Below are 20297 nucleotides of genomic sequence, written 5' to 3'. Positions count from 1 at the left end.
AGAGAGGAGGAAGGGCCCCTCTGCCATGTGACAAAGTTCCTGACTCTGATTGGGGTATAGTTAAAGGTTAGGCTTAATAACTGGATGGAAGAATTTTCTTTCCCTATATCGCTTCTTGACTGGAAATCCTATGATTATATACCTTATCTCAACATCTGCCAGCAACCTCTCTCTAGGAGATGGTCTGTCGTGGAGGTGGGTATCCTACATTTTTATTTAGAAATTGCCCCTTCTTAACTTTCCTCCGACTGCCCACCGTCAACCTTACACAGATCACTAGTGAAAGCAGATGCGGAAAAGGTACTACTTGCTGTCTAACCGCAAGTGAGACAGGCTGTATACTCTTCAGGTAGCTGTGTGAAGACTTCACATCATGTATTTTACTTTTGGTCGAACCTTCTGCACATGTGTTGGAGTATTTTCCTATGTTAACAGAGCATATGCAACAAAGGGTCATATCAAGGTTTTCCACTGAGGTGAAACCCAGTGGCTAGTGCAACAGTAAAAGGGACTGTAGGTCAGGTGGTATTTTCTTGATTATTTTTATATTTTAAAAGTAAAATATAGGCTTAGTTTTTGAATTAAAGAGAAATGCTAATTCCTGGCTAGTTAGACATACTTGTAGCAGAATCTTAAATTGTGTAAATATGGTAAATAAAGTTCTTGTCTTTTTTTTAAAGATTATTTTTTTTTTAATTTTTAAGGAATCTCTATACCTAACATGGGGCTCGAACTCACTACGCAAGAATCTCACGCTCCACTGGCTGAGCCAGCCAGGTGCTCCAAAGCTCTCACGCCTTCAAGCAGAATGTAACTATTGAATACGTTCTATGAAAAATTAATTTTGTAGCGCAAGATACTCATTTGGATTAAACTATTCTATGAATTGTTTTTATAATCCATTTTCATTACTGACTTTGTTATTCAGATGTCCACCCTCTGCTTTTTTAAAGTTTGCCTTATGCCACTTCACTTTCACGAAAGATCTACATCGGTACCTGTTTTTGCTAAGAAATCTAAAGAGGATTTTCACTTTTCAAAAAAAAAGGGTGCAAAGCAAAAATTGCTTTCAGCGTTTGTTTTGCGGTGAATGGTTATAGAGGCAGCGCGAACCCCAACAGCGAGAGTGGCCTTGCTAAGCTCTTTCCCTGGAACGACACCCAGCATCTTTGCGTCAAGCCACCATAGCTCTGAACTCTGTCTGTGAGCATCCACACTCTATCTCGACTTACTGTGCGTATCTACTAGCAAGACGTGTCCCAAGGTTTCAGAAAAACCTCAGAGATTATTTTTTTTGTGTCTGGGAACACTTGGAAAAATTTCCATATAAATTAATGGTAATTGTTTCTTCAGTTTATGCCATTTCAGCCTACAAAAGCGTTCATTAGGCATGCTCTATTTTCAAATACTGTGGGAAACCGTATTTAATTTTATTTTTTAACGTTTATTTATTTTTTGAGAGATACAGAGACAGAGTACAAGCGGGGGAAGGGCAGAGAGAGTGGGAGACACAGAATCTGAAGCAGGCTCCAGGCTCCCAGCTGTCGACACAGAGCCCGATGCCGGGCTCCAACTCACGAACCGTGAGATCATGACCTGAGCTGAAGTTGGACGCTTAACCGACTGAGCCACCCAGGCACCCCTGTAAAACCTGTATTTTAAAAATGATTCAAAGACATGCATTTTTGTTGAGTAGTATGTCAACATTATTTTAATGACTCTTAGCAAAAAATTAAAAATAATATTACCTACTCTAGTATCTGTTACATTTATTTGCTATCTTCTTTTTTTTTTTAATATATGAAATTTATTGTCAAATTGGTTTCCATATAACACCCAGTGCTCATCCCAAAAGGTGCCCTCCTCAATACCCATCACCCACCCTGCCCTCCCTCCCACCCCCCCATCAACCCTCAGTTTGTTCTCAGTTTTTAAGTCTCTTATGCTTTGGCTCTCTCCCACTCTAACCTCTTTTTTTTTTTTTTTTTTTTTTTCCTTCCCCTCCCCCATGGGTTTCTGTTAAGTTTCTTAGGATCCACATAAGAGTGAAACCATATGGTATCTGTCTTTCTCTGTATGGCTTATTTCACTTAGCATCACACTCTCCAGTTCCATCCACGTTGCTACAAAAGGCCATATTTCATTTTTTCTCATTGCCACGTAGTATTCCATTGTGTATATAAACCACAATTTCTTTATCCATTCATCAGTTGATGGACATTTAGGCTCTTTCCATAATTTGGCTATTGTTGAGAGTGCTGCTATAAACATTGGGGTACAAGTGCCCCTATGCATCAGTACTCCTGTATCCCTTGGATAAATTCCTAGCAGTGCTATTGCTGGGTCATAGGGTAGGTCTATTTTTAATTTTCTCCACACTGTTTTCCAGAGCGGCTGCACCAATTTGCATTCCCACCAACAGTGCAAGAGGGTTCCCGTTTCTCCACATCCTCTCCAGCATCTATAGTCTCCTGATTTGTTCATTTTGGCCACTCTGACTGGTGTGAGGTGGTATCTGAGTGTGGTTTTGATTTGTATTTCCCTGATAAGGAGCGACGTTGAACATCTTTTCATGTCCTGTTGGCCATCCGGATGTCTTCTTTAGAGAAGTGTCTATTCATGTTTTCTGCCCATTTCTTCACTGGATTATTTGTTTTTCGGGTGTGGAGTTTGGTGAGCTCTTTATAGATTTTGGATACTAGCCCTTTGTCCGATATGTCATTTGCAAATATCTTTTCCCATTCCGTTGGTTGCCTTTTAGTTTTGTTGGTTGTTTCCTTTGCTGTGCAGAAGCTTTTTATCTTCATAAGGTCCCAGTAATTCACTTTTGCTTTTAATTCCCTTGCCTTTGGGGATGTGTCGAGTCAGAGATTGCTACGGCTGAGGTCAAAGAGGTCTTTTCCTGCTTTCTCCTCTAAGGTTTTGATGGTTTCCTGTCTCACATTCAGGTCCTTTATCCATTTTGAGTTTATTTTTGTGAATGGTGTGAGAAAGTGGTCTAGTTTCAACCTTCTGCATGTTGCTGTCCAGTTCTCCCAGCACCATTTGTTAAAGAGACTGTCTTTTTTCCATTGGATGTTCTTTCCTGCTTTGTCAAAGATGAGTTGGCCATACGTCTGTGGGTCTAGTTCTGGGGTTTCTATTCTATTCCACTGGTCTGTGTGTCTGTTTTTGTGCCAATACCATGCTGTCTTGATGATTACAGCTTTGTAGTAGAGGCTAAAGTCTGGGATTGTGATGCCTCCTGCTTTGGTCTTCTTCTTCAAAATTACTTTGGCTATTCTGGGCCTTTTGTGCTTCCATATGAATTTTAGGATTGCTTGTTCTAGTTTCGAGAAGAATGCTGGTGCAATTTTGATTGGGATTGCATTGAATGTGTAGATAGCTTTGGGTAGTATTGACATTTTGACAATATTTATTCTTCCAATCCATGAGCAGGGAATGTCTTTCCATTTCTTTAAATCTTCTTCAATTACCTTCATAAGATTTCTATAGTTTTCAGCATACAGATCTTTTACATCTTTGGTTAGATTTATTCCTAGGTATTTTATGCTTCTTGGTGCAATTGTGAATGGGATCAGTTTATTTGTCTTTCTGTTGCTTCATTGTTAGTGTATAAGAATGCAACTGATTTCTGTACATTGATTTTGTATCCTGCAACTTTGCTGAATTCATGTATCAGTTCTAGCAGACTTTTGGTGGAGTCTATCGGATTTTCCATGTATAATATCATGTCATCTGCAAAAAACGAAAGCTTGACTTCATCTTTGCCAATTTTGATGCCTTTGATTTCCTTTTGTTGTCTGATTGCTGGTGCTAGAACTTCCAGCACTATGTTAAACAACAGCGGTGAGAGTGGGCATCCCTGTCGTGTTCCTGATCTCAGGGAGAAAGCTCTCAGTTTTTCCCCGTTGAGGATGATGTTAGTTGTGGGCTTTTCATAAATGGCTTTTATGATCTTTAAGTATGTTCCTTCTATCCCGACTTTCTCAAGGGTTTTTATTAAGAAAGGGTGCTGGATTTCATCAAAGGCCTTTTCTGCATCGATTGACAGGATCATATGGTTCTTCTCTTTTTTTTTGTTAATGTGATGTATCATGTTGATTGATTTGCGAATGTTGAACCAGCCCTGCATCCCAGGAATGAATCCCACTTGATCATGGTGAATAATTCTTTTTATATGCCGTTGAATTCGATTTGCTAGTATCTTATTGAGAATTTTTGCATCCATACTCATCAGGGATATTGGCCTGTAGTTCTCTTTTTTTACTGGGTCTCGGTCTGGTTTAGGAATCAAAGTAATACTGGCTTCATAGAATGAGTCTGGAAGTTTTCCTTCCCTTTCTATTTCTTGGAATAGTTTGAGAAGGATAGGTATTATCTCTGCTTTAAACGTCTGGTAGAACTCCCCTGGGAAGCCATCTGGTCCTGTACTCTTATTTGTTGGGAGATTTTTGATAACCGATTCAATTTCTTCGCTGGTTATGGGTCTGTTCAAGCTTTCTATTTCCTCCTGATTGAGTTTTGGAAGAGTGTGGGTGTTTAGGAATTTGTCCATTTCTTCCAGGTTGTCCAATTTGTTGGCATATAATTTTTCATAGTATTCCCTGATAATTGTTTGTATCTCTGAGGGATTGGTTGTAATAATTCCATTTTCATTCATGATTTTATCTATTTGGGTCATCTCCCTTTTCTTTTTGAGAAGCCTGGCTAGAGGTTTGTCAATTTTGTTTATTTTTTCAAAAAACCAACTCTTGGTTTCGTTGATCTGCTCTACTGTTTTTTTAGATTCTATATTGTTTATTTCTGCTCTGATCTTTATTATTTCTCTTCTTCTGCTGGGTTTAGGCTGCCTTTGCTGTTCTGCTTCTATTTCCTTTAGGTGTGCTGTTAGATTTTGTATTTGGGATTTTTCTTGTTTCTTGAGATAGGCCTGGATTGCAATGTATTTTCCTCTCAGGACTGCCTTTGCTGCGTCCCAAAGCGTTTGGATTGTTGTATTTTCATTTTCGTTTGTTTCCATATATTTTTTAATTTCTTCTCTAATGCCTGGTTGACCCACTCATTCGTTAGTAGGGTGTTCTTTAACCTCCATGCTTTTGGAGGTTTTCCAGACTTTTTCCTGTGGTTGATTTCAAGCTTCATAGCATTGTGGTCTGAAAGTATGCATGGTATAATTTCAATTCTTGTAAACTTATGAAGGGCTGTTTTGTGACCCAGTATATGATCTATCTTGGAGAATGTTCCATGTGCACTCGAGAAGAAAGTATGTTCTGTTCCTTTGGGATGCAGAGTTCTAAATATATCTGTCAAGTCCATCTGATCCAATGTATCATTCAGGGCCCTTGTTTCTTTATTGACCGTGTGTCTAGATGATCTATCCATTTCTGTAAGTGGGGTGTTAAAGTCCCCTGCAATTACCACATTCTTATCAATAAGGTTGCTTATGTTTATGAGTAATTGTTTTACATAATTGGGGGCTCCGGTATTCGGCTCATAGACATTTATAATTGTTAGCTCTTCCTGATAGATAGACCCTGCAATTATTATATAATGCCCTTCTTCATCTCTTGTTACAGCCTTTAATTTAAAGTCTAGTTTGTCTGATATAAGTATGGCTACTCCAGCTTTCTTTTGGCTTCCAGTAGCATGATAAATAGTTCTCCATCCCCTCACTCTCAATCTAAAGGTGTCCTCAGATCTAAAATGAGTCTCTTGTAGACAGCAAATAGATGGGTCTTGTTTTTTTATCCATTCTGATACCCTATGTCTTTTAGTTGGCGCATTTAATCCATTTACATTCAGTGTTATTATAGAAAGATATGGGTTTAGAGTCATTGTGATGTCTGTATGTTTTATGCTTGTAGTGATGTCTCTGGTACTTTGTCTCACAGGATCCCCCTTAGGATCTCTTGTAGGGCTGGTTTAGTGGTGACAAATTCCTTCAGTTTTTGTTTGTTTGGGAAGACCTTTATCTCTCCTTCTATTCTAAATGACAGACTTGCTGGATAAAGGATTCTCGGCTGCATATTTTTTCTGTTTAGCACACTGAAGATATCGTGCCAGTCCTTTCTGGCCTGCCAAGTTTCAAAAGAGAGATCAGTCACGAGTCTTATAGGTCTCCCTTTATATGTGAGGGCACGTTTATCCCTTGCTGCTTTCACAATTTTCTCCTTATCCTTGTATTTTGCCAGTTTCACTATGATATGTCGTGCAGAAGATCGATTCAAGTTACGTCTGAAGGGAGTTCTCTGTGCCTCTTGGATTTCAATGCCTTTTTCCTTCCCCAGTTCAGGGAAGTTCTCAGCTATTATTTCTTCAAGTACCCCTTCAGCACCTTTCCCTCTCTTTTCCTCCTCTGGGATACCAATTATGTGTATATTATTTCTTTTTAGTGTATCACTTAGTTCTCTAATTTTCCCCTCATACTCCTGGATTTTTTTATCTCTCTTTCTCTCAGCTTCCTCTTTTTCCATAACTTTATTTTCTAGTTCACCTATTCTCTCCTCTGCCTCTTCAATCCGAGCTGTCGTCGTTTCCATTTTGTTTTGCATTTCGTTTAAAGAGCTTTTCAGCTCCTCATGACTGTTCCTTAGTCCCTTGATCTCTGTAGCAAGAGATTCTCTGCTGTCCTCTATACTGTTTTCAAGCCCAGCGATTAATTTTATGACTATTATTCTAAATTCACTTTCTGTTATATTATTTAAATCCTTTTTGATCAGTTCATTAGCTGTTGTTATTTCCTGGAGATTCTTCTGAGGGGAATTCTTCCATTTGGTCATTTTGGATAGTCCCTGGAGTGGTGAGGACCTGCAGGGCACTTCCCCTGTGCTGTGGTGTATAACTGGAGTTGGTGGGCAGGGCCGCAGTCCGACCTGATGTCTGCCCCCAGCCCACCGCTGGGGCCACAGTCAGACTGGTGTGTACCTTCTCTTCCCCTCTCCTAGGGGTGGGATTCACTGTAGGGTGGCGTGGCCTGTCTGGGCTACTTGCACACTGCCAGGCTTGTGTTGCTGAGGATCTGGCGTATTAGCTGGGGTGGGTAGGCAAGGTGCACGGGGGCAGGAGGGGCAGGCTTAGCTCGCTTCTCCTTAGGTGATCCACTTCAGGAGGGGCCCTGTGGCAGCGGGAGGGAGTCAGATCCGCTGCCGGAGGTTTGGCTCTGCAGAAGCACAGAGTTGGGTGTTTGCGAGGAGCGAGCAAGTTCCCTGGCAGGAACTGGTTCCCTTTGGGATTTTGGCTGGGGGATGGGCAGGGGAGATGGCGCTGGCGAGCGCCTTTGTTCCCCACCAAACTGAGCTCTGTCGTCCGGGGGCTCAGCAGCTCTCCCTCCCTTTGTCCTCCAGCCTTCCCGCTTTCTGAGCAGAGCTGTTAACTTATGACCTCCCAGACGTTAAGTCGCGCTTGCTGTCGGAACACAGTCCGTCAGGCCCCTCCGCTTTTGCCAGCCAGACTCGGGGGCTCCGCTTGGCCGGCGAGCCGCCCCTCCGCCCCGGCTCCCTCCCGCCAGTCCGTGGAGCGCGCACCACCTCGCCGCCCTTCCTACCCTCTTCCGTGGGCCTCTCGTCTGTGCTTGGCTCCGGAGACTCGGTTCTGCTAATCCTCTGGCGGTTTTCTGGGTTATTTAGGCAGGTGTAGGTGGAATCTAAGTGATCAGCAGGACGCGCGGTGAGCCCAGCGTCCTCCTACACCGCCATCTTCCCTCTCTCCCCTGCTATCTTCTTTTAGTTCAAAATTGAAAGAGAATTCATCTCCAAGAGACTTCTTAAAAGGTTTTTGTCATTAATAAAAACAAAAATGATTTCATCTGTTCAAAGTTTTGTCAAGATTTAATACTCTGAATTTCTATCAATTTATTTGCTTTCTTTATTGCACAAGAGTCTTTTTGAATAAGAAAAAGGGAAATTCATGTCTCAATTCACTTATATTCTCATATTTCTTTTGACATTATTGAGAAAAGAAAGATGCAAGGAGCTTATTGTCCAGAGAAGCTGGAAACAGATGAATTTCCTTTTATGGTGAACGCTCAAAGGATGATTGAGTAAAGAGGTGCTGGCAATGGCCTCTTGCTCATCAAGCATGGAACAGTTTTGAGTAGCCCGGGAATGGAACTGGACAGACTTCAATTCTGCTTCCTACTTCCTGTAGCATGTTGGGCAAGTACCCAGCACCCCTGACCCTCCCTTTTTTTACTTGCAGTAGTAGGATAGTACTTAACTCATCAAGTAGTTCTGAAAATTAAGCTAAATGATATACTATATCTAGAGAACTTAGTAGATCTTATCATTTTTGACAATAGGTGAATATAATCAAAAGCAAGCTTCTAGACCCTTCCCTAAGAAGAAATTATTTTCTGCTTAGGTTATTTATAATTACCAGTTTATCTTGTTAGAAAAGCAGCTGGATATTATTAATATGGATAATCCTTCCTATAGCACAGTTTGGTTAGCTGCTGGGAAAATTTAAGGATAATAAGAGTATTTAGAGTTCATAAGATTCAGTGCGTTCAAAGCCGGTAGATTAAAAAAAAAGTGTCCCTCAAGCCTTTCTATTTTCTCCAACATGAAGAATTGTGCATATTCTTGGTGACCATCTTAAGCAGAAAAAGTCAACTAGCAGAAAACATCATAGAAACACATCATACCCTCTTAGGGCACATGTGTGTAAGTTTTGTAATTATAAAAATAATAAAATATTTTTACTTAGGTAATACTTGCTTCCATTTATCCCTTCTTTGGGATCATGTCTTATTAACTTTTGTGTACTAATAATGATTATCAATATTAATATTCTTGCTGAGGGGCGCCTGGGTGACTCAGTCAGTTGGGCGTCCAACTTTGGCCAAGGTCAGGATCTCATGTTCGTGGGTTCGAGCCTTGCACTGGGCTCTGTGCTGACAGCTCAGAGCCTGGAGCCTGCTTTGAATTCTGTGTCTCCCTGTCTTTCTGCCCCTTCCCAACTCACACTCTGTCTCTCTCTGTCTCTCAAAAATAAATATTGAAAAAAAAATTTTAAAAATTATTCCTGCTGAGTTAAATAAATGAGTAAGTAGGTAAATGGGTACAGAGGTGAATACTATCCTCTAAGGCCACCCTTAGACATATTTCCTATTAACAGAAACAATGCAATTTGCCTCCACACCTTAGTGACTAATTAAAAATACCAGTTTTCCTCTGTCTCCACTAATGCCAGGAAGAACTATTTTTTATTTATTCATACCTGTATGATCCCTTCTATCATTGCCTGATTGGGGGGGGGGCTGGTAATTATAAAACATCAATCACTGTGATGTACAGTACAGTGATGGTTTTCACCTGGTTTTTTTTTTTTTTTTTTTATGGAGGATGAGGTTTTGAGGATGCTTAGAGGCCAAGGGGGAGGGGGACAGAATCTAATGCAGGGAAGGTGAAGGCAAGGGGGCTTTGGAGAAGTCCCAGCTCATGACAGCATCACCTCATCCCCTCGGAGGGAGCAGTTCTGTTTTGATCTGTTTTATATATTGAAGCTGTATGAAAGAACCTGCTTGAGATTAGGATACACCACTAAAAAAGTTTGAAGCCTGAGTTCATGACTGTGCGAAGTATTAAACAGAAAGATTTATCTTCTGAAGTCAACGAACGAAGACTGGCTTGAGTTATTCTGACATTCAGGCTAAATTTGAGTCATCAAGGCAAGACATATTAAAAGGTAGTGTTGAGAGATAATTCTGGCACTTCTGGATGGCTTTCGGAGCAAAGAGCACTGACAACTTTGTTCAACGATATTTGCAAAGTTGCTCCAGGCAGGGAGCAGGTTTGCTTATTCTCCAGGATAATGAAGCTCGTTTCCCACCCTCCCTGGAGATAGTCCAGTGTGATAAGGATAATATCTCCCTCTGAGTCAGTAGGCAGATTTGTTTCCTGATCAGAATAATAAAGATAATGTCTCTCTTTGCAGGGATGGATGGACAGGTTTATCAGTAGTTCCTTGAATAGACGGGGGTTTTTCTAAGCTCAAGTTTCCTTACTATGACACAAACCCATTGCGTGTGCAGTGTCTACCTGGGCCTATCTCTGCATGGCTGCCATGGAATTTGGGGTGCAAGAGCAACCAAAGTGAACATGGAGCTCATGCAGTCTTCTGTGCCACGTGTACTAAACTGTACAGATCCATTTGGTCTCATTGCCTCCCTACTGGAAGAATCTAAGGAAGTTTGGCAAATTGACCTAACAGTTGCAGTTGTGGCAGGTGTTCAGGATCTGCTTGGTGGCTTGACAGGTAGGACTTTCGCCCTTATCTTAGAATCTTGACCAGGAGTACCTTACCTGAAAGATAAGTTCCCACTCTTTCCTGTGATTTTCACTTTGTATGAGAGCCCTTAGTCATGTGATAGACTTTAGTAACAGCCTTCCTGATGACATTTGAGTTAATGTGTTCCCTATGTACAACTGTGTTCAAAACAAAACTATTGCTGTTAATATTTCTTTTCCTGCTATCCTATGGAGCATCCCTCCCCCACCCCCATCTATCCACAAAAGTACTAAAAGACTGGGATTCCCTAGTCATCCCAGGTGTCTGGGATCAAGAAATCCTTGGAAGGGCAATAAACCACACCCATTATAATTCAACTTAAGGACCCCTATTACTACCTTCACAAAAATACCCCCTCAGACCTGAAGCTAGACAGGGACTATAGCCCATAATCACCAAGTTTTAAAACATGGGCTTCTTGTTCCCACAACTCTACCCTACAGCACTCCCATCCTAGCAGTTAAGAAAAAGGACAACAGCTATCACCTAGTACAAGACCAATGAGCTTGGTCTTGTAAATAAATAAGTCTTGTAAATAAATAAATAAAAAAATAAGTCTTGTAAATAAATAAATAAAAAAAATAAGACCAATGAGCTTGGTCTTTATAAATAAAATGAGGCTGTTATACCTCTACACCCAACTGTACCAAATCCATATGTCATACTGGGTACCATATCTCCAAAGAGCCTCTGCTTTATGGTCCTGGACCTTAAAGATACTTTCTTCTGCATTCCATTGGCTCAACAATCCCAATTTCTGTTTGTGTTCTGTTTATATTCGACAGTTCCCAACAGCTTACCTGGACAGTACTCCCACAGGGATTCAGAATAACCTCCATCTGTTTGGCCAAGCACTCTCTAAGGATTTGCAAAACTTACTAATTGAGGGGGGGACTATCCTCCAATATGTGGGCAATTTGCTCATTTGCTCCCCTACTCAAGAGTTGGCCATTCCTTAAAATCTTCTATGGAAACTAGGCAAGGCCCTTTATAACTCCACTCATTTAGGATGATATGCCTTACAAACTCTCATTTCCAGAACATTCAAAAGTAAAAGGCTTTCTCAAGTGGTTCAACAAATAACCCTCTCTTGCCCCACCTGCACATATATCAACCCCCAGGGCATCTGTTGGCCTCAATTAATCCAACCAATACCGAGGCATGGATCCTACCCTGGGAAAGACTGGCAGATGGATTTTACTCAGAGGACACCCTGAGGAGGATACAAATACCTCCTCGAGCTTGTTGACACCCTTACAGGATGGATAGAGGCATACCCCACAGGGACTGAAAGGGCAATTGCAATAGTCAACAAACTTCTACATGAAGTCATCTCCCAATGTGGCCTTCCAAACTCACTTCAGACTGACAATGGACCCCCCCACCCCCCACCCTTGGTGGCCACTGTAGTTCAAACTGTCCCCTAAGCACTGGATGTCAAATACCACCTCCATTGTGCTTGGAGGCCACAGTCCTCCAGGAAGGTGGAAAGGGCCAACTGATACCTAAAAGGTATTTAAAAAACTCACATAAGAAACATCATTAAACTGGAAAAAAGCCTTGCCAATTGTCCTTCTCCGTAGTTATGCTGCTCCTAAGGAAGCCCTGGGTTTAAATCCTTTCGAGGTCCCCCATGGGTGATCCCTCCTAACTACAGACTTCTTGCTAGATTTAGAGACTCTGGGAATACAAACTCACATTATCTCTCTATCCAAATTTCAACGGGCTTTAAAGAAATACGGCCTAACGGTTTCCACTACCAAACAGGAGTCACCTCGTCTATGTGAACCTGATGACCAGGTTCTAATCAAAGTCTGGAAAGACAGCTCCCCTAAGTCCTAACTAGAACAGACTTGGAAAGTGCCTTTCCTGGTTCTTTTGTCTCCTTCTACAGCCATCTAGGTACCAGATATCCCTGGCTGGATCCATCACTCCAGAGTCAAACCCTGGAATTAACCCCAGCAGACATCACAGATGCCTACTCCTGTGAACCCCTCAAAAGCCTAAAGCTACTCTTCAGAAATATCCCTCATTACAGATAGGTCTCCCATCTTTTTCTGAAACATTCCGTTAGGAATAAGGCTTGCTATAGCCATTTTTTTCCTTTTTTACAACTCAGTTGTCTCCTTCCCCCACTATGGAATCATTTCTCCTACAAACCCTTCACTTCCCTCCTACAAACCCTTTAATTAAAATTAAAAAATTTGAATACCAGGTAACACCTGTCTTCCTGGGTAATCTGTTTGTAACTACTTACAATTACACCCTTAGTCCCTTTATTCCCCTTGTTCTAGGGACTCTTTTAATGGTACTTCTTGGACTACAACTAATCAATATGTTGGTATCCTTTGGCTTCTCCTGGGTACAAGCCATCAATTTCCAATTGATCCTCAGGAAGGATATCAACCTTTAGATACCTACAACTTTTTCCCTTTTGGAAGTCCCTTGAATGGATACTGGCAACCACCACCCTCCTTGATAGTCATCAAATGATGGACTCCCAGAATCTTCACAATGCCCCCTAACACCTTGAAGAAGCCAGAGCGGTCTGGATTTGGCGTCCAATCACTTGAAGGGGGAATGTTAGGCAGTTAATTAGTCATGAGGGAGGAGGGATAAAGCAGAAGCTGGCCACACCCTCAGAGCCCCAGCACCGCCCCCCGGACCCAGCCCTGCCCCACCCCACCCAGGGTTAACAGTCACACGTTCAGAGCCACCTCTAAGGGCTAACAGAACAAGAAAGGCTTTGCCATAGAAAGGCTCTGGCTCAAAAGCCACAAGGGGACTTGGAAGAGTTGAGCATGTGCACAAAAGGTGCAAGTTGCCTTTAAGGTCACAGCAAAAGCTCATTGAAAACTCGTAAATATACCATACATAAATACATACAATTGTAACAGAATGCATCACGTAGGCGCATGCTCAGGAGCCAAAGTGTTATAATCACCAGCTGTCAATCAAAAATGTCAATCAAATCTAAATTTGCATGATAGAAAGCAAGCTTAAAAGGACGCAGCTAGAACTTCTGGGTATCATTGCCACTCTTGCTCTGGCAGTGGCCTGCTTTCTCTCTTGGAAGTGTTCTATACTTTTCTATTCGGTAAATTCTCTCTCTCCATTCTGGTCTCGGGTCTCCAATTCTTTGGTTCATCTGGGACAAAAACCAAACGACCCTGTAATAAAAAGTAAGTATTTTGGGTATGAGATCTTGGTCACCTTCTAAAAACAATGTTCCTGAAGTTTTATTATACATAAGAATCTTGAGAACTTATTACGAAAGCAGATTACTGGGTCCTATCCCTAGGGAATCACCTTCTATGGGTCTGGAGAGCCACACTGTCTGCTAATAATAAGACCCCAAGTGATTCTGATTTTGCCGAAGAAGGTTACATTTTAAGAAACAAGATTTTAAAATACCAATAGTATCTTTTTATAAGTAAAAAGAAGTGGATGAAATTCACAATTTCCTTCAAATCCTGAAGGCCTGATTGGCAAGGCAGATAAGGAGAAGCAGGGTGCTCACATATTCTTGTGCATTAACTTAGCACTTTACTTCTACTTTAGCTCTAACATACTGAAACCACTTCAGCATTTCTTTTCTAAGGAGCCTGCTATTTTTTTTTTTTTCAACAATAATAGCAGGTATTACTGACACAACTGGTCCAAAAGTTATTCACCTTTGGCCAAGTCCTTCTACAGTATGATGTATTAGTAAATCATCCTTTAGTATATGCCTTGGTGTAGAATTCAGGTTTGCAGTACTAATTTGAAGCTAAATTTAGCTTGTCCATTTGCCAAATAACTGAAAGCAGTCCAGAAAGGCTCTCTAGTTCCTTTGAAATACTTAAAAAAATTAAAAAAAAAATTTTAATGTTTATTTTTTTTGAGAGAGAGAGACAGAGTGCAAGTGGAGGAGGGGCAGAGAGAGAGGGAGACAGAATCCGAAGCAGTGTCCAGGCTCTGAGCTGTCAGCACAGAACCCAGTGCAGGACTTGAACTCATGAACTGTGAGATCATGACATGAGCCAAAGTCAGATGCTTAACAGACTGAGCCACCCAGGCCCCCCTAAAAACTTTTTTTAATGTTTATTTATTTTTTAGAGAGAGACAGAGTGTGAGCAGGGAGGGGCAGAGAGGAGATGCAGAATCTGAGGCAGACTCCTGGCTCTGAGCTGTCAGCACAGAGCCTGACACAGGACTTGAACCCGTGAACCGTGAGATCATGACATGAGCTAAAGTCGCACTTAACCGACTGAGCCACCCAGGGACCCTTTGGCTCTCTAGTTCCTTTATTTATATGCTGTCAATTAGCTTTCATATGTGGGCAGTCCTCTGGGATTTTCTATGTGGTTGATGCTCATTTATTTTAGGGTCAGTGTATGGTATATGAATTAATTTAACATCTATTTTGTTATTTATCCTACTTGATTTGTAGAAACTTGGTTGTATGTTAAGGATTGCATTGTTTCCTGCGCTCCTCCCAAGTTCATGTTGAAGCTGGAACCCCTAGTACCTCAGAATGTGACTGTATTTGGATATAAAGTCTTTCAAGGGGTAATTAAGTTAAAATGAGGTCATTAGGGTGGGCCCTCAGCCAATAGGACTGGTGCCCTTATAAGAGGAAATTTGGGCACAGACATATCAGAAGACCATGTGAAGACAGGGAGAAGACAGGCATCTACAAGCCAAGGAAAGGCCTCAGAAGAAATCCACACCATACACCCTTCTAGCCTTCAGAACTGTGAGCAAAGAAGTTTCTGTTGTTTAAGCCACCAGTCTGTGGTACTTTGTTGCAAAAGCCCTCGAAACTGAATACATTGTGTTTTCTTTAAAGGTCTCTCAGGGCAGGTCCCTCCTACATTAGAGTAAGTTTGCTTGCATTTCTTCTACCAGCAGGAGAGGGCATCTTCATGAAGTCAAATTTTAGACAATACTGAAGTTACATTAATGTTCTTGTTTTACTCTGGTCACTAAGTCTTTTTGGATAGTACTTAAGAATCCTAGCCTTAAACAACTAAATTACTATATTGTTTCCGTGGGTATTTCCCTCAAATAATGGATCTAGGTGGCAGCCAGATTTGATTTACTTGCTCAATAAATATTTCTTGGCTGCCTACTCTGTGCCAAGAATTGTTGTATGTTATAGGTACTGGGATCCTAACAATTTGAATTAAACAAAGTTTGGGCTTGCATGTGGTATGTGTGTGTGTGTGTGTGTGTGTGTGTGTGTGTGTGTGATGTGTAGATAATATATACTTAAATGTATAATATGTTAACTGGAAATAAAGCAGGGCAAGGGGAAAAGAAGTCTGGGGTTGTGTTTAGGGGCTAGGAATGGGGATATTTTACAAAGGATGGGCAGAAAAGCCTCTAGGAAGAGGTAAGGTTAAGGTGCACACAGAGTCTACATGAAGTGGGGGATGTGTGGATGCGGAGATGTGTCACCCAGATTCCCCTTCAAGGAAGGATTTCTACCTCCGTTGTTAGTGAGCTTTCACCAGACAGCCTTTAATATCAGAACTTTCAGGGATTGCTTCAGCTGCAAAAAGCCACTTTTTCAAGGGCACATCCTTCCTGTGGATGGCCCATGTTTAATGACTGATCAAGGTGTGGGGGTATAAAAGCCTCAAAATAAAAACCCAAACAAGACCTACCTGATGGGCTGTTTTAGTTTCAGAGTCTCCCCCTGGGGCAGTTTAAGCCTACATAGCTTCCTTTCCCTCCTTTCCACAGTTGATTCCAAACATATTCCCTCCTAAGCACCCTGTGTGCAGAAGGCTGTTTCAGAGTAAGCTTCTTGGAGAACCCAGTCTGTTACGTGGAGGCATCCATGTGGAAATCTGAGGAAGGACATTTCCCTGCAGAAGAAATAGTAAGTGCAAAGTTCACCAAACTATCACTCATATGGTAATGACATGGCTACACAAGGAAGGACAGAACAAATCTGCTTGGCTTTGTGAGGCCATCCCAGAGGGACCCAGATGGGACAGAGATGGCCAAGAAAGGTGTTAGGTAGCAAATGTCTTGCAGGGGGTAGTCAAAAACTTCCTAGGGAGGAGAAAGTAAAAAGGAGACAGAAATGGAGATGGTTTTGACTTTGAATTGATGTAAATCCAACAGGCAGGCTTCTTTGAGACTTCTGGGACTCTGAGGAGGACCAGAGTCCTCTGAGGACTCTGAGGAAGGAAACAGCTTTGTCTAGACTAGGACACTAATCAATCTGTTAGAGCTTCAGAAATGCTATAGTTATAAAGAGGTTATAGAAGTTAACCGTAGAAAACAAGCAATGCTCCCTCAACCTCATCCCCCTGCCTGCAGGACAAAATAAAGCACAATGTCTTGAAACAAGCTCAAAGAGAAGACGGTTAAAGAACCAAATTTTCTTTACAAAGGGAAATAATTCCAACAGTGTCTTCTCTTTATTTACATAGGACACAGGGAAAAGGTTTGCATGAAAATGATACACAGTTTGAATTTTATATGACTAAACAAAATGAGCACTTTCAGTTTGGGATTATTTTTGGCTCTTTGTTCCTCAGACACTTCTTTCCTACTTGCCTTTCACAAACCCACCAGGATGGTGTAACACAACCTATTTAAGATTGATGATAGAAATTTAGGATTTTGTCAAATTAGAACAAGTCCTACGGTCCATGGGAGTATTAGGGAAAACAATAGATGAAGAGTTGAACTTTGTTACCAGAACATTTTCATCACTCAAAAAAGAAATGCTGACCCATTAACAGTCATTCCCCATTGTCCCTCCCCCAGTCCCTGACAACCACTGATCTATTTTCTGTCACTATAGCTTTGCCTATTGCCTACTACATATTTTAAATCTCTTTTGGCTTAATACTCTGCTAACCTTTTAAAATCCTCTCTCTTTGCTCTAAATAGTCTTTTTAGTTTAATTTAAATGACTGTCTACTAAGCTGAAACTCTCCTAATTTAAGGTTTAGTGAAGAACCATACATTTGATTCCACAAATCCTTACAGTGAAAGATATACAAAGCTTCACGTTTTGTTTTTCCTCTTTTATTTTGATTTACCTTTAATAGAAATCCAATTCAAGGATACAGGATACGAAAAAAAGGGAAAAGAAAATGTGAGAAGCATATGGAGGAGGAGGAGGAAGAGGAGGAGGAGGAGGAAGGGGGAGGAAGTGGAGGGATATGACAGTAACGTAGAAAAGAAATTATACTGAAGAAACTTAAGAAACAGCCACTGACTGATTCCTAAAAAAAAAAAAAAAAATCTTTTACCACCCCAAGACCAAAAACAAACAAAAAAGGATGAAAAAAGACAACCAGATCGTACATGATGAAAAACATTTTTTGTTTCACAGTCTAGGTCAGGGGCCCCCAAGACATATTTGAAAGGAAGTCTCCATTTCCATGTTAAGCTCTAATTCCTTTCAATAAGGCATCTGATTTGTGGTGTGGATTTTGAGTGCTTTATTAGCCACGAGGAAAGAAGATACAGCAGTTTCATCATTTGGGGGAAGATAAGAACATCCTTTTCCTCTTTTTAAGGTTTTGGAGATCAGAAACATCTTTTTACATGAGAACAAAAGACAAAGAATTTGATTAAAAGTGATACGATAAGCTTTTATTGTATAAAGGTAATTTGAGATGAACGAGGAACAGACTACATAACACCAAGTGTACTAGAACAACATGTAACAAAGACAAGTCTACTGCCTGTCTTTCCTGATTCCCAAGCTTAAGCAACTTTGGTTTGTATTATTTCTTCAAGGGAGATTAACTGAAATTCTAGACATTAAATTTAACTCAAAAATAACATTCCTGTCACAAACTGTGGATGGGAAATGTTGCTTCTAAAAATTTTGGTATTTTAACACAGCAAATTGAATGTTGGAAACAAACAAAACGTAGAGAACATGTTTTCTGTATCTTCAGGCTTGACTAGTAGGAAGGGTTTCAATTAAAGGCCATGGCTTTAATGTAAAGGATATCCATTTCCAAATTTAAATGGGAATGAATAACATAAGAAAGGTAGAAAAAGCAATTATGGAAGATTTACAGAAGCATGATGGGAAGGCATTTATGGTGGGTTAAAGATGGTGCCAAAGTCTTTGATACTCCTTTCATAGAATGATGGGATTCATTGAGTCCAGACTAGTCTTAGTGATTTCCTTGACCAACAGAGTTCAGTGCCAATGACACTGAATGACTTTCAGGGTTCAGAAGTCAGAAGCCTTATAGCTTCTTCTTTGGTCTGTTGGACTGTTTGCTCTTCGCACCCTTCGGACTCTTCCTCTTCAGGTACTGACTCTTCAAAACCAGAGGCTATGCGGTGAGAAGACCCAACCACACTGAGAGAGAGGATGGAGGTGCTTGAGTCGACAGCTACAGCTGAACTCTCAGCGGATGGCCAGAGCAAACTGCTGGCTGTCTTGGACATCCCATCCAGCCGAACCTTCAAATAATTGTAGTCCAGCCAATATCTGGACCTCAACTGTGTGAGGGTCTCTAAGGAGAACTACCCAACTGAGCCCTGCTTGAATTACTGACACCTCACATTGCAACCAATAAACGGTTGTTTTAAGCTGCTACATTTTGGGGTAATTTATTATGCCCTAAGATTTAACCAGAGCTGTCCTGGTTTTGTCAGACTGCTCTAGCAACTTCTGTCACATTGGCTTGATGATGAACTTCTCGGGTTTCCAAGAATAGGAGAAACCGGGTTTGGAAACTTCCAACAGACAAGTCATATAATTATGAGGTGGTACTATAACACCAAAGTGAACTTTTAATGATTTTGTTGCTAGGTGAAGTATCTCTCCTTAAGCCTCTATCTCTTATGTCTTCATTACATCTAACAGCATAAATAAATAAATAAATAAATAAATAAATAAATCTACATAACAATGTCCATGTTCTTCACTATGTTCTTTATCTGAATGATGCTAGCCAGAAGGAGTTAGTACTCTACCTGCTTGAACTTTGCTCCAGACCACCTGTTCTCTCCATCCTGGGAAGGGCTGCTTTTGATTACAGCACTCCTTGGGCCTGCCAGGATTTCGGCAGCCCCGGCTCATAGTTGATTCCAGGGCAGACTGTTCTGAGCATGACCTGCTGGCGTCCCAACACTGTGTGTGACTACATGCTGATCTGCCCAAAACATTTTTTGACTTTCTCCCAGGCCGCCAACACTGCCACTGCCTCTTCCTCCTCCTCCTTATTGCCTAATCAGTGCTTAAAGGATTTATTTCACTATCATTAGCCCAAATGTTAGAAATGTGTTGCTGCCATATCAACCAGCCTTTGTCTATACTCTGTATCAAGTCTGAAATACTCTATACCAAGTTTGAAGCATATTTCAGTCCTTATTTCCATATGGTTCTTCACTTGTCTAGGACAGGAGATAAAATTCACCACCAACCTATTTGAAGTATCCAGTTGTATAAATGCCTCAGGTTTTGTTTCACCATTAAGTCACTGAGCTTTTCCAGGCATCTGAAAATATACACATGTGAATTCTCCATGATTTGTAATCATTAGTAACCTGAAAAATACCACGTTGTTATGGTATCTTTAGATGAGAAGTATGGTGGGTCCATGGGGTTGATAGGAGGTAGTTGGGTGTCACTTCATTTTATAGATCAGTTGATCAATTAATTTAAAGATTTTATTTATTTATTTTGAAAGAGAGAGAGAGAGAGAGAGAGAGAGAGACTGCAAGTGGGGGAGGGACAGAGAGAGGGGAAGAATCCCAAGCAGGATCCACACTGTCAGTATAGAGCCCAACTCTGAGCAGAGCACAGAACTCAGGACTGTGAGATCATGACCTGAGATGAAATCAAGAGTTGGATGCTTAACTGACTGAGCCACCCAGGTGCCTCTAGGTTTATTCTTGTAGAGCAGAAGTTGCAAACTGAAAAGTCAGTGTGGTAGGATGGGAATAAAGGTGGGAGTTTAGGGTGTAGGGAGCTGTATGATGAGGTATACGAATGAAGACAGCCCGCTTTGTAAATGTATGTCATAGCA

General features: G+C 41.1%; 1 long non-coding RNA gene across 1 annotated transcript; it reads left to right on the top strand.

Annotated features, from left to right (window-relative positions):
• The first annotated feature begins 713 nt into the window (after nt 1-713).
• LOC122238399 lies at nt 714-18798 on the top strand. Its single transcript, XR_006217313.1, has 3 exons — nt 714-810; nt 16021-16159; nt 18573-18798. It is a non-coding gene; the product is annotated as an uncharacterized LOC122238399 (long non-coding RNA).
• Nucleotides 18799-20297: the final 1499 nt, after the last annotated feature.

This window comes from Panthera tigris, chromosome B2, assembly GCF_018350195.1.
Source record: "Panthera tigris isolate Pti1 chromosome B2, P.tigris_Pti1_mat1.1, whole genome shotgun sequence".
In the NCBI taxonomy this organism is placed as follows: Eukaryota; Metazoa; Chordata; class Mammalia; order Carnivora; family Felidae; genus Panthera; species Panthera tigris.
The sequence above is the reverse complement of the archived record's forward strand: the minus strand, read 5'-3'. Positions and strand labels throughout refer to the sequence as shown.